This window comes from Urocitellus parryii, unplaced genomic scaffold (genome assembly GCF_045843805.1).
Source record: "Urocitellus parryii isolate mUroPar1 unplaced genomic scaffold, mUroPar1.hap1 Scaffold_48, whole genome shotgun sequence".
NCBI lineage: Eukaryota > Metazoa > Chordata > Mammalia > Rodentia > Sciuridae > Urocitellus > Urocitellus parryii.
The window spans coordinates 4,622,473-4,641,624 of NW_027554049.1; positions in this window are offsets into that span (position 1 = coordinate 4,622,473).

Sequence of the window (19,152 nt, forward strand, 5' to 3'; positions counted from 1 at the left end):
ATATTTTACTCCTTAATGTCAAACATAAATAAATAAATCTATGCTAGGTAAACTGAAATAAAGAGAGAGCAGGGGTTGAAGAGGAAGGGGAAAAACTTGTAGAAGAAGGTAAGGAGATAGAAGGAAGGTATTCAATAAAACTCCAAAATAGTCACAAGTCCACATCCCCAAATATTAAAATTTGATACCAAGTCACATGATATTTTGAACACCCGAAGAAGTCCCCAAAAGAAATAGGCATCTCTTAAGTTACAAATTCTCCACATTAATTTGCATAGTCTCTAATGGTCCAACAAAAATTTCATTGTTTCTATAAGAAGGGTCTAGCTATACAGACTGATCACAAGATCTTATCTGGTGCTACAGAATTGAAGAGATTCAAAAGGAAAAACAATATGAAAGACCATTTGAGCAGAGGTGATATTATGTGGTAAAGAAGACACATGGATAACAACCAGCCATCCAGGTTAAGAACTGTAATTTCAACTGTAACAAAATCAAAGATATATGTATGGCATCCTGGATTCCCTTGTTAGCCAAGTAGGTTTGTTGCTATCAACAAAGAGAGAAATGGGTTATAATAAGATTCTCACTGTTAGTGTGGCAGTATGGAGAGGAGGTCTACACGATGCATATGGCAATGAACTGAGTTGGAGACAGCTGTATTACTAACCTTGACATAAATACAAATGCTTATGTATTGAGATGTTTATAAATATGTGTATCTGCCCAAACTAGCATACATGTGTCAAATTTCTTGCTATATCAACTAAAAGTCTTTAAAAGCATTAACACGCCATAGCAGCTACAAGTATATCTAATACCCAGATATTTGTCTTAGAAGGAAGAAAAGTGAATGGAGAGAAAATGGAAATACAAACACAAATACAATGGATAGGATAGTTTTTTTTTTTAAAGAGAGAGTGAGGGGGGGGGAGAGAGAGAGAGAGAGAGAGAGAGAGAATTTTTAATATTTATTTTTTAGTTCTCGGCGGACACAACATCTTTGTTGGTATGTGGTGCTGAGGATTGAACCCGGGCCACATGCATGCCAGGCGAGCACGCTACCGCTTGAGCCACATCCCCAGCCCTGGATAGGATATTTTAAGGAGATGTAAGAGATCAGCTAGAGTAGTACCAGCAGTCAAACTTGGAACAATTTGAGCCACAAAATAAAGAGGTAGTGCATGGTCCCCAAATACAAAATAAATGATCATAGATCAATACTGATATAATTCAAATGTTAAATAAATAAATAAAAATAGAAATCTCCAATACAAAAGGTATCAAATAATTTGTTTATATTCAGTTCTCAAGGAGTTTGGGCATATCTGCCCACTCCTTAAGTCTGGGTACCAATGGTTGCCTCCTTCCAAAAGTACATAGAGTATGAATAGGAGATCAGAGAAAAGCCTAACAGACTGCACTTCAGGCAGGTGATCAAGGTTAGCATAAACAGGGAAGTCATGTTTGTATTACATATGCCTTGTATTATGCAATGACAATGTACCTTACCTCCGGGATCTTGCTCTGAAAATCTCATAACATCAGTCTAATTCTGAGTACATGCAGTAAAATGTGATATCTACATGCTCACAATGTGTAATTATCTGATTTGATCATTAACTTCTTTCCTTTGACTTTTAGTCCTTTCTAAATGTGTTTCTGTATTTTGGTCCAATAGTCAGCTCTTGTATCAAATGATAAACTGTGCCTTTCCTGTTTAGACACTTGGAACTAACTTGGAAATAGTTTCTATTTATGTTTGATTATTCTTCTTAATAGAATGTATTCTCTTTTAAATTATAGTGAGACAGCCATTAATTATTTGAGTAATAAATAAATAGCAGGCACATGTGTTGTAGTTACTCTTTGCTAGGAACTACTCTAGATGCTTTCCATATGCTTTTAATAAATTAATATAGACATTTTGTGGGATATCAATATTTTTCTCATTCTATCAGTGGAAAAAAAGTGTTTGAATCACTGGGAATTTTAAGAATTCATTTTAATCCAATCAACTGCTTCGAAAATCTTTGCTCTTAGGGCTGGAGATGTGGCTCAAGCAGTAGCATGCTCACCTGGCATGCACGGAGCACTGGGTTCAATCCTCAGTACCACATAAAAATAAAATAAAGATGTTGTGTCCACCAAAAACTAAAAAATAAACATTAAAAAAATTCTCTCTCTCTCTTTAAAATAAAAAAAAATCTTTGCTCTTATATGACACTAACACCACCTTAGACTTGGTGTACTGTTCAAGATTATTTAAACAATAATCTTATTTACTTTTGCCAAGTACAGTGCTAAATGGAATAAGACCATAACTTTCCTGGCTGATTGCCATGAAGTAACACCCTATTCCTCAAAGAAGCTTAAGATGGCTTCTTACTTATCAAAGCAGCAGAAATTGATTCTTTTTGACTTTGTGGTATGAGCATAAAGCTGAACACAGTCACCTCAAATTATTTGAATTATAAATAGAATCATTTCCAGGTTACATTTTTAATAAATGACATGTTTACAGACAACTTTCATGAGAAAAAAAGATATTCATAAAATCAATAGACTTGAAAAAAAAATTAACCAATCCTATTGGTAAACACAAGTCTAACCTGCAATTTGTAATAATGAATACTGCTTTGGTGTTCACTAAGGTAGTCATACTGTGATGCAGGATAAAATATAGCATGAATACAGCCCAACCATTTAGGGAAGAGATTTGATGTCCTCAGGAAGAAACAGTGGGAATTTCAGGCTCAAGTGGGATCTTAGGAAGAGGAGAGAGAGAGTGTGCACAGATCTAACCCCTTGCAATGTGCCGGTCCCCTATGGCTTCAGATCTATTCCACAGCATAGGAAGGCACTGTGATTGTGTGTACCTCACTTCTTGTGGCAGTATCAGGACTCCTTCCTCACATTCCCTTCTGCATGAGAACTCAAATACAGAATGTTGGGAGTCTGCCTGAGGAACAAAGGATTGAACAGCAGGTCCAGAACTCGGAAAGCAAATCCCTCTCCAGTGGTGAAGCCTAGCCACTGGAGGTGAGGCCCTTAACCTAAGTAAGGAAACGTTCCAGGCCCAAGATCCATTTTTTTTTATAGCCAAGTTAGAGCCACAGACTGCCCAAACTGCCTTTCTGCACAGCTATGAAGCCAGAAAGTGAACAATTCTAACACAGACTGGCATGAACACTGATACCACAAAGAGGATTTTCATTGCACTTTATCATTTTTGTAACAACCTAATTATTTTCTTCTTACCAAATATACCAAAGAATAAATAAAGCATAATAGCAACAACATAGATTTTAGTAAAATGGAAGTGAGTTCACATTTCTATTCTGCCTCTTAATTTATAAAATTATGTGAAATCCTTAATGATTCTGACTCAACTGATTTTTTATAAAAATGAAGATAGTCATATTTATAACCATTAAACTAGTGGAGTTAACTAACATTCTCGTACATGAAAGTACTCAAATGGTAGTAATTATCATTATTCTTATTCCACTCCTTCAGTGAATACACCTATATGCCAGTGTCACATTATCTTGATTAGTAATTATTTCTAAGAAATCATTTGTTATTATTTCTGTTTATAATTCATGTTTCCTGTATACACCACACACCTTTTTGTTCATATCCCTTTGTGTGCTATTCTTCAAACTTGAGATTAACCTTGACCTTTGACTGTTGTAATTACTATCCTCATCAAGTTTTGAAATTTTTCAGCCATGATATTTGCAGTATTTCTGCTTTTCCTATCTTTCTGATGATCTATTTTAAGTATTTTTGGCCAATCAATATTATGTCTGTGGATTAAGTCTATCCTCTGTTCCATCCCTGGGTCTGTTATTAATGCCTTGCTGATTCTTTTTTTTTTTTTTTGGTTATCATTATATTTTTTGTGGGTTTGTTTTGTTTTTATGATTTTATGTCTCCTTTCATTCTGTTTTTTTCTTTCCTTTGTTTTGGCACAACTTGTATTTTATTTATTTATTTTTAAAATTTAGCACTCAGTATTATTTGTGTATGTTTGTGCATTTTGTATATTTCTGTACTATTAGAATTTCTTTAGATTACTGTTAAATTACTTGGAAATAGCATGGTCTTTCTGAGCTTGTTTTTAAACATTCATGAGGCAGTATTAAGACTTAATTCCAGACCTATTTGACCCCAACTCAGAGGCAGAGTTTGTTTGTATACTTCATCTAATTATCTTTATGTTTCTGTAACATTCCAATCTGGCTCTTGAGAACGTAAATTCCTCATAACCTTTTTTGAGATTTGGGAATTGTTTACCCTACCCATTTACAGTAGATTCTTTTTTTTTAGTTTTGGTAATTTTCTCATGTATAAGAGCAGATCAGTACTCAGCCATACATGAGAGACTAAATATACCTGTAGATCTTTTTGTGAAGCCTCTTCATTTTCAGCACTCCTGCCGAAAGCTAGTGTTCTGTAAAACTCCAATCTTTATTTCTTCAACTCTGCAAGACCATCAGGCACTGTTTGATGCTCTCCTTCACCTTGAAGGATGGCCTGGAGACTCTCCATTCAGTTGCTGGTGTTTATATAAGCTAACCTAGTTAGTTAGCTTCCTCAGAAATCATTGAGGAGGTCTGCCTATTTTCTGTGGTTTGAAATAAATTTTTTTCATGTGTTTTGGTCTGCATTCTATTAATTTACAACAAAATGGGGAATCTGACCCATGTTATTTTATTTCAGCTTAAAGAAAAGTTACTAAACATAGGGATACATACATATACATACACAAACACACATGTCTATAGAAAACATTTTTATATTTTCATGTCTAAATTTGTGAACATGCATAGACACGAGTTTCTGAAATATAATAAACCGTAGGATTTTATTTTTGCAAAAATATGTGGGTAGTTGAATAAATTTAAGTAAGACTTAAAAAAAGAAAATGAACATATTTTATAGCCAGAATGATTTATCTCTTGAAGAATACTTAGTAAATGGTTTTTAGATAATTGGAAATTCTAAAATTTATTTCTTGCTTTATGGCAAGTTAATTTTAACCCTTTTGATATTAACTTTCTAAAGCCCCTGTTTTATGCATAGAATTTCTTTTCTAACAAAATATGGCACAAGTTTTTTACATTAACAATAGTATAATTGGATATTGTGGTTGATTTTTATGAACAGGAAAAAACTTGTTTTGCAAATAGTTATAAGCTTACCCTTATTATACAAAGTTTACTTTGGAAATGTAATGGACTAATATTAATTTCCTCAATAAGAAAACACTACTTTTGGATTCAGTAATTATCTTGCCAAAACCTGAAATTTTGTCACAGATATATCGTTAGCTTTATATGTAAAATATGTGCACATATACCTTATAGCAAAAACAAAAGAAAATATCTAAATTGTCCTAATTGTCTCTTCATGTTTCAAATAGGACTTATTGTGTTAGGAAATATATTTTTAACTTAACTTTTCTATTTTCTGGTCACATAGGCAAGCAATTTCCTATGTGGCATATCCTAAAGATATTTAACAACATTTCCACATTTTGGGCAATTTTGTAATGCACTATAAAAGATGCTGATGTTATTGGATCATAAAATTAGATTTCCTTTGCCCTAAAGAAGAATAATTCCATGTGATACTAAATTTTCATTCAGTAAATATGACTATAGTGTTCATTCTGTCAGAACAGAAATCTGGGGAAGCAGATTCCAAATTTATTTTGTAAGAAACTATTTTAAGGACTCTCTGTAAGTATGAGTCCATGAAAACATTGCAAAACCTAATGAGTTTTCCCAAATTAACTGAAATAACTGGCAGCTAATGGGATCTTACTAAATGATTTTTTAATTTAAAATTTAAATATCACCATATTAGTGAACTCTAGCTAAAACATTTTGTGAAAGCTGTCATGAGAGATTTGTATAATAATAACTAAAAAAAACCAGTCAAAATGGACTGCATTCTTCTGTTGTAACAAATAATCCTCAAAATCTTTGTAGTGCAGGGTGAAAGTTAGTTGTTTTCTCCTAAATATTTCATTAACTTGTCAAGAAATAAAGTGCAAGAGATACAGAATGCTAAATAAATAATTCTTGGAATGCAAGGTCCACAAATGTCAAATAAGTAAATAATTATTGAAGGCCCAATGTTTTTAAAGTAAGATGCCATGTGGTTTTACAGTAAAATGCTGATGTAATATTTAAATGTGTTTCAATTTGAAATATATTACATCCATGCTTAAGAGGTGTATTTCTAAAGAATTCAGAAAAAAATGTGTTGAGAATATTATTATTTAAAAATATATATTACACAATCTTCCTGAGACAAAAATTTATGATATGAATGGAAACCTATAAAAGCTTAACAATATTTCAAAGTGTTTTGTCTGTATTTTTCATAAAAGGGAAAGAAATCCTCAAAATTGAGTACATATACACACAAAATAACGCTAGTGTATATTTTTTGTCGTATTCAAAATAATCAGGAGAAGAAAACAGAGGTAAGGATATCTCTCTTGGAAGTTAATATGTTATTTGCAGGAAAAAATGATGTAAGCTTGGAAATATTTCCAGAGTTTTTCCATTATAAATGAGGTAACATCACATTTATCCAATGAAGACACAACAAGTACTATTCACTAAGCCAAAAATCAAGTGCTTCTTTCTTAGACTTTATGAGGATAAATACTTCTGTCACAAAATAAATTATTTCTATATGTTTCAATGATGTATTCTTTGTCTTTTGCCTATCAGATATGTTTTTTTTTTCTTTTTTAAATATTTTTGCTATGTTCACTAGTTATTCCTATTTTTTTTAATTCAGAGATTCAAAAGGTAAAATATTTTAATATTTAGAAAATGATTTTTGGGAAAACAAGTGTGTTTTATTTATTTCTTTATAGCTAATGGAATGAAAAATAATCCTTGCTATGCTTCAAGTTATTTCATTTGCAACTTGATAAGGAGGTGGTTACATCTTTAATTTCATGCGAAAAATAAAAACATCCTATTTAGACATTTCTAAGCCATTTCTTCTCCCATGCCTTCAGTTCTTTATTCATAAATGCTTTTTTCTTTATCTGCCTCAAGTTTCTTCCACAGAAAATGATCCACCTGTTCTGGAATGTTGTGAATATAAAATGTGATAGTTATACTAGCCTTCAGTGGTTAAGAACTCTAAACATCAAAGATGTTTTCCATGAGCAAGAAACTTAAGCCCTTAAAATTAGCCCTTTTTTCAACATTCTGTAAGCTGCTGAATTGTGAAAGCTGTAAAGATAGAATCAGGGTAAATTCTACTAGTGAGAAATAGGACCTTACAGAGTGCATGCTATAATTGGATACTGTCACATCCACAGCCCAATTGTTCTAAGGCACTGAGGAAGATTGTAGAAATGCCAAAGAAAGTAACCAGAGACAACATGGAAGGTATATGATTTGTTGTGAAAGCTCATGAGAGATCAGTGGCTGATCTAAAAAGAGTTCAGTGGTGGTAGACTAAACAAAGAGCACTCTTGTCCCTCACTGTCCTTTGCCGAGCAGCACCTCCATCTGCCATGATGGTTTTTACAGTGGTGGTCAACTGGACAAATGACATGTATTCTTTCCCAGTGCCATTAGTTTCTGCACCTATTCTCGCTCAGAGAAGGGATTTATGTGTTATACTATAAAAGAGTGACAACATCAGCATTAGCTTGCTTAGTTTGCTCAGATGACCAGCATCTCAAGGTCCAATTTTCTCAGTGTACGTAAAAGAAAGTAGTTTTCTACAGATAACATTATATTGCCCTAGTTCTCATTGTACGTTAGAGAAAGTGATTGTCCTTAAAGATAATATACATCTGGTCTGCACTCTCATTATTTAGTTAACTTGGCTAAGTTTTGAGCAGCAGGGGGCAGAGTACTGTCCTCCTGCCTTTTCTTTAGAGGATGATAAAGCCCAACACCCATATGCCTAAATGCCCTTACACATCTTATCATGTATATTACAACCAAATCGCACAACAGACATATGGAGAGCAACAGAATGTAATAAATCCTGTTATAAGAGCAAGCCTACTGCATACAATATTTACCTAAGTAGTAGAAGGAGATTATGACCAAGCAGAAACATGACAATACTGAATTTATTTACAGCAGTAACATGGATTTGACACTTACATAGAGCCTGGAATACATAATCACTATATGCAACATTATGTTTTAATGAGGGTACCTTCCTGTGCTGTAGTTAGTGTATCTAGCACAATTCTACTTCTAAGTTCCACCTTTCACCTTCATTAAGCAGAGGTCCGGTTGTGAGTATTATTTAAGGCAACAACTATGTGTTTAGCTAAAGTATCAACCTGGAACTCAATGATAATGCTCACAACTTGTGGAGAAACGGTAACAAGTTGATAAATTCATCAGGCAGTTATGTTATTCTATGTCTTCCTTTTACCAAGACCCAATTAGCAGCAACTGTAGACAAGTGTGAAGTATGCAGGCTTATACATAAGGTCTTTTCTGAGAGCACCAGTCAATCTAGTTATAAGGCAGGTATTGATACCTTGGGATGCCTTATGCCTGTAACCACTCTTGAGGGGAAGACTAGTTATTATATATGCTGTTCAACTTTGCCATCAAAAACTGCTAGTATATCTATGAGCACAATACCTAACTGACATTGATTTATAGGATCCAAGCCATAGTTATAGATGGTAGAGAGGTATTACTGCCATTGTTTCTCTTCAGAGAGGAGCTTTCCTTCCCATTTCCACCTGTGTTGCACTTATTTACCCCAAGACATCGAACCCCAGCAAAATTTAGCTGTAGTAATTTGTCCATACACCAAATGGAAAACATGATATTTTGTACCCTTATAAGAAACAAATTTACATTGAAGTTCATAGTGCTATTGTCAGCTGTGTCCATGAGTCTAGTTTTATATACAGTTCCATAAAGCCAAAGTAACAAGTTGCAGATGTTATATCTCCTTTGACATCTGGAGGAGAAAAGAGGCACTTTAGCATATCACCTTTATGCCCATTCTGCAAATAGATTAAGGATGAAAGATAACATGTGTTAGCACAGGTAAAATCTAACTCTTCAACAGTGCATAAGCAAACTGATCGTTCTAAGTAAAGATAGTACTGGCCTGTGGCCCATCTCCAGGTTCACAATAGCATGTTTCTTGTCCCATAGTCCCTGAAACTTTTGCAAAGAACAGTACAATGATGGAGAGATTGAGGTTGTTAGAGATAATCAGGAAATGTGCATTCCCCTACAGAAATCAAAAGTCTTATTTTAGTCCCTTTGTCTGTGGACCTAGGGACCAATACCAGTGAGTCCCTATTTGCTATTCCCATCACCAGCAGTCTGTATAGATCCCCTCTGACATGTCCTATGGCAGTGGAAAGAGAAAATTACCTTGTGTTCCCATCCATGGAGTGCACGTGTCTTCATTTGAATACAGATGGTGATGTCTTATGTGAACATCAGGAAAAGCACTGTGACATGTGCTACAGTTATGTTCATTGATGATCCTGATGAACATCCATTGTTGCTTAGTCTACACTGTCAAAAATCAATCTTCCATGTTTAGTTGCTGTTTTAGTATTTGAGCTGCCATTTGCTCACACAATTAATCCTGCTACAGCTACATTTTAAGGTAAATTAACATTTACCTTATAATGAACATTTACTTTATAATGTAAATTACCAAATTCTCAACCTATCCGTACATCATTGGCCAGTAAAGGTGTTCTACTGGCATTTTCTACATCTGTAGGGATTTCACACACAGTGTTAACTAATTGAAAGCTATGTATGGTGGCTTTTTATGTTGCCCTTCTGCAAGCATGTGCGTGCATCAGTCTAGCTTGTGTGTCCACACATATTATGGCAAATATGCAGCCTTTTGATAGAGACAAATTTCTGATGAAGTCAACCTACCAGTGTTGTACAGGTTTCCTTTGTTGAGCTGTCCACCCCATCACATGAGGCATTGGCCAAAGCTGCTTCATGAAACACAGAAGAAGAGACACACAAATAAAATGTTTATGTGAGACACCCCACATTTTGCTATGTGCAATAAAGCTTTCTTTTTGTTGTGACCTATTTTTCTAAACAGCAAAGCAGCCACATCTTTAGATGGCATATCTTCCAACCATCTAACTTAAGTTAAACTGTCTGCTTCCTGATTGCCTGGTAAAGAATAATGGCTATATGCTGCCACATGTTAAACTCTCAATTCCAAATGTGGCAGTCATTTCCAAATGCTATTCCATGTTTTTACCCCTCAATAGCTGTGACCAAGGTTCATATGATAAAGCTGAATAGTGTGTAATGTAGCATAGCCTTCCCTTCAGGGGTGACTACAGACAACCCAAGCTCTGGCAATTTGGAAGAGTTGATAGTTCATTCTTTCAGAGATGTACCACCAGTATTTGAGCTGCCTCTTCTAGGTGGGGAAAAGACTCGGACTTTAAAATCATATAATTAATGTAACTAAACATATATACTGTGTGAGATTTTGTGCACCAGGAAAGTGCTGCCACCACCATCCCATGACATGTGATTAGGCTGTAAAAGTATCCTGAGGAGGAATGCTGAATGTCCATTGTTGCTCTTCCAACATGAAAGCCAATTGCTCCTGGCATTCCTTGTGGGCTCCTTGTGTTTCCTTTGCTCTCTTTTTCTTATACCTTTACACAGGTTCTCTGTATCCCTTACTTCCTAATCATTTTAGTTTCCCCATGCCAGCTACAGCCTGGCTCTTTGAGAAAGAGGAGGGCCCACTAAAGGACACATGATTAGTATCAGAGACATCATATTTCCTCAGAGCCCTTTCAGGAATGGTGTCCTTCAATCCTGCTATGTATATTTCATTACCAGGAGTGAAGTCTGCTGCATGATGACCTGCTTCATCCCTCACCCTCTTAGAATACCTTGCATATCTCCTATGGTTCCTCCATGGACTGTCACCTCAGAGGCTCAATTGGTAACACCGTCATATCAGGCCAAGTGCTTTTATAGGCAGCTATGAGTCAGGGCATTAAGGAGATAATATAATCCTCATTAACAGTTGAACATACATGTTGCCACAGAATATGTGGTGTGGTGACTGAGGCAACTTTACTCATTTCACTACTTGATTTTAGTATGCCTTCAGCACTGGTGTCCCCAAATCCCAACAGCCATTCTGCTGCATTTTACCTGGCTTCCTACCTAAATTTGTATCCAAGCCCTACCAATTCAGCTGCAGTATAATCTTCCATTGATACATGCATGTACTTGTCAGGGGGGTCCAGATTCTTAAAATTCGCTCCCACTGGAAGTGGCTGCTACTTCTTTCCTTCTGATTTATGAACAGTCAGGCCCCTGGCACTGGCATCTCAATTGGCTCTTCCCAGTCTTCATCCTCTCTGTTTGGTTCACAGGATCTCACCTATGGGTGTCCAGTAGCTTTGAGTAACTACCATCCTTACTGTAGTTCTTGGTAAATGTGTTTAGCAAACTTTAGTTTAGCAAAGCAGCAGACTACAGTTTCCAAATTTTTATCATCACTCCTCGCACAAGAAAGTAATTTCTCAGTACTCCCTGCTAGAGTTGAACTTTCTTCACTATTCAGCTCTAACTCCTCCTGTCATTGCTTAGCATGGACTTGGGCTTAGAGCTCTGTTTCCATTGCCCCTGCACTGCAATTAGGAAGGGCCACTTCACAGCTGCTGCTATCTTCTGTAGCTTATTCCTTAGGGCATATTGCTTAATTATGATCAAAAGTATGTACTCTGACCCTTGAGGGCACCACCCTCATCCATGATAGCTGTCACTCATCCCCATATGGAAGTGAAAGGCCAACCCAGGGGTTCATATACAAATGCATGCATACACACACAAAATTTCCCTTTCTCAACCTTGTGTCATAATTTCCACATGCATAAGGGTTTCTTTGTCCTCCTCCCTGGCTTACCAGTTGTATCATTCATTGTCCAGTTGTGCTAGAGTAATGGAGTATGTTACAAAGAGATAAAAAAAATTCCAGAGACAACATGGGAGACTTATGATTTATTGAAGGAGAGGTTACAAAAGATCAGTGGCTAATCCAAGAAGAATTCAATAGCCAAAGGTTAAACCAGTAGCACCTTCATTTTTCATGATGTTGTACTAAGCAGCACCTCCACTCCTTATTGGTGTTTTGCCTAGTGGACAAGTGACACAACATATACTTCCCACAGTGTCCTCAGTTCTGCACCTGTCCCCATTCAGAGGAGTGTTTTTTTGTTTGTTTGTTTGTTCTGTTTTAATGTTAGATGGCAGAATCAGTGATATAATCAGCATTAGCTTGCTTTGTTTGCTTGTGTGATCAGTATCCCAAGGAGCAACTGTTCTGGTATACATGAAAGAAAATAGCTTTCTACAGATAACACTATCCTGTCCTAGTTCTTTACATACATAAAAGAAAGCCATTGCCCTTCAAGATAGTGTATATCTGGATTTTCTGACCCAGATTTGTTCCTTTAACTTAGCCAGGTTTGGAGAAAGAAATTGGGAGCTTTCCCACACATGATGTTTTAGTGACCTCCTTTTTTTATGGTTGAGACAAATAACAAAGTATTTGCAATTTGAATTGTTGTGGTGAATATGGGAAAATTGTATTTCTAAGAGTAAGAAACCGAGTTCAGTCATTATTTTTATCTGAAAATAAAATTAGTCCATCTCAATATGGAAGTCCTTAACATACAGAAATGATCTCCTAAGTTGCCCAACAGGAGAAAAATTACTCAGGATTTTTTATTACAAGACTAGGCAATGGATTTAAAGTCTATGATCTATATTCATGTGTCCAAGGAATCCCAGATCATGCATTCTCTGAGAAATTAATTCAGATGTTCTATTTCAGGATTACATACTGCTTTAGCTTCACTGTCCTAATTATATAAACATTTGAATTTACTAGTTCATTTTTAAAAATAAAATACTAAATAAATTAATTAAATAAGATGTGACAACAGATTTTACAATCACAATAATACTTTTCTTAGCCCTTCACTTCATCCAATAAGTTAGATGCTTTTTATTTTGTACTAAGCATTTTCAGAAACTTTTTTTCCCTCAAATACCCCAAATTTACATGCAGTTATAATGGAAGTTGCTGGGTTTGCAAATGTGATCCAACATATACAGCCATAGAATTTGAACTTTATATGGTCTTTGCCCTCAAAAAAATCCAATATTAACTTCTCCTCAACAAATCTTAATCATTTCTATACTTAGTGCACAATAATGTAGAATCAGATACAAAGGAGACAAATGTAAAACAAATTTAAAAGTGAAACAGGAAACTTTTTGACTGTCCTTAGTTCATAACTGAAATCTGACCTAATCACTACTGTGAAACATGGTCTTTCTTAGAGCAAATGAAATATTTGGGTTTAGACCAAAACCCCTGGTATCTACTACTTGTGCCAAAAAGAGTTACAGTTAAAAATGTTCTTTCACATGCTCAATAATTTAATAAACAATTACAAAATTCTATCATCATAATTGTAATTGGAGTCAAACTGAGAAATGAATTCCAATAGTGATATAGACAAAAATCACACTTTGTAATTAATTACTGAATGAATTCAGGGCTACATGTTTCATTTGTTTATCACACATAATTTTTTAAGTATAATAAATTACTTGGAACATTCTTACTTTTAATAGTATTGCTCTATTTCCTCTTCTAATCAGCATAGAGATTCTAGTAGTAGAGTTGCCCTTCTACTGTTAAAAAATTAAAAAAAAAACGGTGAAAATAATGTAAAAACCAATTTGAGACAATGAACAGCATGTAGCAAATAACTTTAATCTCCGCAATAACAGGATGACTACAATTGCTTGAGTTTCATCTGGAATCATTTTCTAGAATGTGATCCTGAGAGATGAACTCAATGAGAGAAGATAGTTTTGTTGCATTATCAAAACAAAAGTGGATGTTAAAAGAAGCCAAGGCATCTGGAATTAATACTGCATAGTAATGAAATAAATTGAGTTACACAGAAAAAATATTTCTAGAAATGAACTTGGATTACACAAAAAAATTGGTTACTCAATACTACATTGTTCATAGGGAAAAAATGTGGAAATTTTTTAAGAGGCCAACAAAGAAAAATATTCAAAGAGTTTTAATTATTTTCAGTGCTCAAAAAACCTGAAAGAATATACTTTCAACTACATACTTAGTATTCATGCTAAGGTATAGGTTACTCTAGAACTACCTTAAGAAAACCTTAGAAAAAAGTTATGAAGGGATCAATGTGATCTTCACGTTACTTTACTACTGCTTTAAAAAAATACTGTTGCTCTTTAAAATAATATGACAAAATCTAGAAACTAAAATAATGAAAAATTATTAGTGCCTGCTGTAGTTTGGATATGAGGTTTCCCCCCAAAGCTCCTGTGGTAATGCAGAAATGTATGGAGGTGAAATGATTGGCCTGTGAAATCTGTAACATCATAGTTATTACATCCTAGTTTGAATGGACTTTTAACTGATGGTAATTGTAGGCAGGTGGAGCATGGCTAGAGAAGATGGGTCATAGAAGGAGTGTACTGGAAGATGTTCATTTTCTCTGTAGCCCCTTTCTCTTTCTCTCTATGCTTGCTGACAACAATGAAAGGAACAGTGCTTCTCTACCACAGCTTTCTGCCATGATAGCCTATCTCTCCTTGGGCCCAGGACAATGGAGTTGTCTCACCATGGTCTAAAGCTCTGAAGCTGTGAGCTAAAATAGACTTTTACTCATCTAAAAGTTTTCATTGGATATTTTGGTCACAGTAATGAAAAACTAACACAGAAATTAGCAATTAGAAGTGGGGTCATTGCTATGACTAAGATGACCCATGTGGTTCAGAAGCCTTTGGAGATGTTTTGATGCAGAAATTTGGAAAAAAGTTGGAGATGCAAGCTGGAGAAGCTTTAGAATTTTGTAAGCTGAACTTAATGGGTGACGCTGGGGGAATCCTAGAAGACCAGAATGTTAAAAGAATGGCTAATGAAATTTCAGGAGGCTATGAAGAGTCTATTGGAAATCAGAGTAGAGGCCATTCATGTTATATTCTGGCGAATAACTTGGTTGCGTTTTTCCCATTTGCGGAGACTTTGTGGGAAGCTGAATTTAAAAGTGATTGAATAATAAATCTGGTGGAGGAAATTTCAAGGAGCACTGTATACAAGCAGTGCCATGGAATTTTCTGCCCACTTATGGCCAGGTTTTACTATGATAATCAGGAGCAGAAAGCAGAGCTGAAGGATTTAAAAAACTAGCAGATTGGACAGAAAAGTTCTTGTAAAACTGGGGCCAAGAAAATCATAGTTGTTACTAGAAAGAGACCATACCCATTTGAAGAAATTTTTCATATTCTGAACAGACACAGTAGGAAAGATGTTTCAAGGGCATCTCAGACATTTGAAAGACCACACCAACTGCAGGCTCAAGTTTTGTTTTTTTTGTATTTGGAAACCCTGCTCTAGGGATGTATAGGAATTGTTCACTGTGCTCAACTGCCTAGATACTTTGAGGCTGCTGCAAAGGTGATCACAGTGGGCTCAGCTACTGTTCAAGCTGGCCGCAGACCTATCCTCATCCATGTTATGCTGGTTCTGCAGGAATGCAAGATGCTGGCATTAAGAGGTCATTGATGCTTCCATCATTTCAGCGGAAGACCCAGGTAAAGTGTAGCAGGGTCGGAATTCCTGTGGGATGCATGAAATCATATAGGTGAAGCCAAAAATAGAATGGAGATCCTTGAAACTAAGAAATGCCAGAAGTTTGGACTGTCTGCTGAGGAGAGTTGTTGGCTGATGAGAGAGTCAAGCTAAAAGATGTGCTGCAATCAGCAAATTCAGAGGTCCATACTGCTCAAGTCCTTTAGAAAGCACATTTTGACACCATATATCTTAGATGTAGTATGTAGAATTACAGAACCTATTTGCCAAACTGGGATTTAGTCTTGTTTTGGACCCATCCCTTCTTTCTATGCCCCTATGTCTCCCTATTGAAACGGAAATATTTACTCTATATCACCATATATTGGATATGTAACTTACTTAGATTTTTATAGGGTCTCACAATCAAGAGTTTCTCTTGAGTCTCCAATGAGACTTTGGAATTCTACTCTTGGACATGAACCAAATGCATTTTGCATTGCAAGATGGACATGAGTTTGGGGAAGCCAGGGACAGAATATTATGGTTTGAATATGAGAAATCTCCAAAAAGCTCCTGTGTTAATGCAGGAATGTTCAGAGGTGAAATGATTGTATTGTGAAAGCTGTAACAAAATCATTGTCTCCTAATCTGAATGGAATTGTTATTGCTATTTACTGGTGAGAGTCTTTGCTTCCCCTAATGTTAAAGAATAACACCAGAGAAGCACACCTAGGAAAGTGAAGACTGGAAAGCTTCATTAAAGGACAGCATAAAAGACTTCTCACTGGAGGAAGAAGGGGATCCAAAAGGCAGAATCCATGGAAGGGGAGGTCTTCCCTTTTTTATAGCTATGGTCTTCTTTCAGTTTTTCCATGTTCCCGTCCTTTGTTCCCCTTTATCTTGCAGTGATAGAATGCAGGTAGTAAAGCTCAAAGGTGGCAGATAGGTGGGCTGGAGGAGTAATCTGAGGCAGAAGGGGTGGTTTTTGATTACCACTTCCCTGTTTTCTGGGAGCTGCTTCATTAACAGTTCCTTCATTAACAGTTCTGGGCCTTGGGGATATTAACATTTCAATTTCTCCAAGCGCTGTTCTGATTTCCTGGACTCCATAATTGATAATGGCCTCCATTTTCTTTATCATACTCTATATTAGTATATTAGACCTGATTTACCTAAGTACACTAACTACCTACCTTTAAATCTGGCTTCAGAATGACTTACTGGGTGGTAACTGTAAGCAGGAGGGGCATGGATGAACAAGGTAGCCTGTGCCTTTGTAGATTTCCTCTTCCTTGCAATCTCTTCTCCAATCTCTCTCTCTCTCTCTCTCTCTCTCTCTCTCTCTCTCTCTCTCTCTCTCTCCTTCTTGGACACCATGAGTAGAGCTGCTGTCTTCTAACAATCAATTCCACTGTGATGTTTTGCTACAACTTGTGCCCAGACCAACTGAGTTGACCCATCATGAACTCTCTGAAACCATGAGCCAAAATGAACTTTTCCTCCTTTAAATTGTTCTTGTTGGGTATTTTGTTTACTTAAAAGAAAAACTGTCTAACACAGTGCCCCCCATCATGTAACAAAATATTACTAGATATGTTCCCTACCTGGGAGAAAAATTAGTCTACAAAAACAGAGAAAGAGAGGGCAAGGTGATGACATGGCACATAAGAAATAAGAATAGCTAGCAAAAATATTCTCAAATAGTTGAAGAAGCCATAAACATAATATAAAAAGAATTGAAATCTGTAAAGTAGCATTAAAATAAGCACTCCTAAAATCTCTTTTAAAAAGAAGCAAAATGGAACTTTAAAAGAAAAATCTGAAAGTTAAATGCACAAAGAAATTTTTCTGATATTTTCACAAAGAAATGTATCAATAAATCTTGGTGAGAATGGTGGAACAACCAGAATTAACATACACTTGTTGAGATTATAACAAAAATTTTTTGGTTTAAGTATCAAAAATAATTTAGATCATTTCTTATAAAATCAAGTACATACTATTCTTTAGCCAGCAATTCCTTGTTAAGGCATTTATTCAAAATAAACAATATTTTTATTTTATTCAAAATAAAGAATAAAAATTAGAAACGACTTTTACAAGAATGGTCACAGTAGCTTAATTTCTAACAATTAGAAACTGGAAATATTTCAGGTGGCCATTAATAAAAATATATTAAAATGGGACCTAATAATAACTTGGAATAGTAGTCAGCAATAATAAAATCTTAGTTATTTTATATGTAATAACTTAGTTCAACACCTAAAATATTAAGCTGTAATAGGATACATACAAAATAGTTGATATAATATGATTGCATTATATTAAGTAAAGAGCAAACTAAACTGTGCCTTAGTGGAAACACATTCAGAACAGCTGCTGCTTGTCTGGTGATGATGATAGTGGGAGCAAGTGTGAAGGGATGTAAGAAAATGTTTGAGTATCCTCAAACATATCATAATGTTTCTTATTTTCATAGTATCTTGGGTTCCGAGTACCATCATTGTACCTGGACAAGCAGGGCCCTGCCTCAGTTTTCAGGCCTTAGCAGTATTCAAATTTTGAGGTATTCTTTTAAAAATTAAGTAATCCTAGGTGTTTGGGCCCCCATGTAGCCAGTAGTACCATCTGGGCAAGAAGACCCATGTCCCATTTTGCATCTGCATGAGCTCTTGTCCCTGTTTCTCCTTTTTTGAAGTTACTCATAATCCACAAACTACATGTAGGGCTGAAAAGATAGGTAAAATGTTCTCTAGAATCATGCCATGTGGTCATCTTGTATCCCTGTGGACCTGCAGCCTAGTAAGTGGCTTGTCCTACTGTAAAGAGATGTATTTCTTTTATGAGATTACATGATATTCAACAGTTGTAATATTTCTAACATGCAAATTTCCAGTGACTCTATTTTTTTTTTTTTGCATAATAAAGTGTCCTACAAAAAGTAAGAACTAGGTTCCATACAGTAAGGATAGCTGTCTGGTTACACAGATGCCTGTATTTGTCAAAACTCAGTGAATGCATCTACAGATTCATGCATTTTTTAGAAATGTTGGCTTTATATAAAAAGGAAAAAAAAAACCTAAAATATATTGCGCTCTTGTTATTGTTATTCCTGCTAATGCACTTAGGGTGTATATACTGAAAACTGAAAATTCCTTAAAAATGCGTCAAAAATAAAGATAACTTTGAGAGTCTACTTAGGAGGATGTTCTTGCTTTTAGGAGATGTAAGTTAATATGTTCAAGGTTGATGGTGCATCATAGCAGCAAATTACTCTTAATTCACTCTGGAAAGAAACTTCTAATTCTACTAGTATTATTCCTGTGAGTTACAGCCTATTTAAACAATTTAAACAATTATTTTATATTTAAACAATTATTGTATATTTAAGTGGAATTAAAATGCAAGCCATAGACTACGAAATGATATTAACAATACACCTAAATGCAAGATGACTTTCATTTGGAA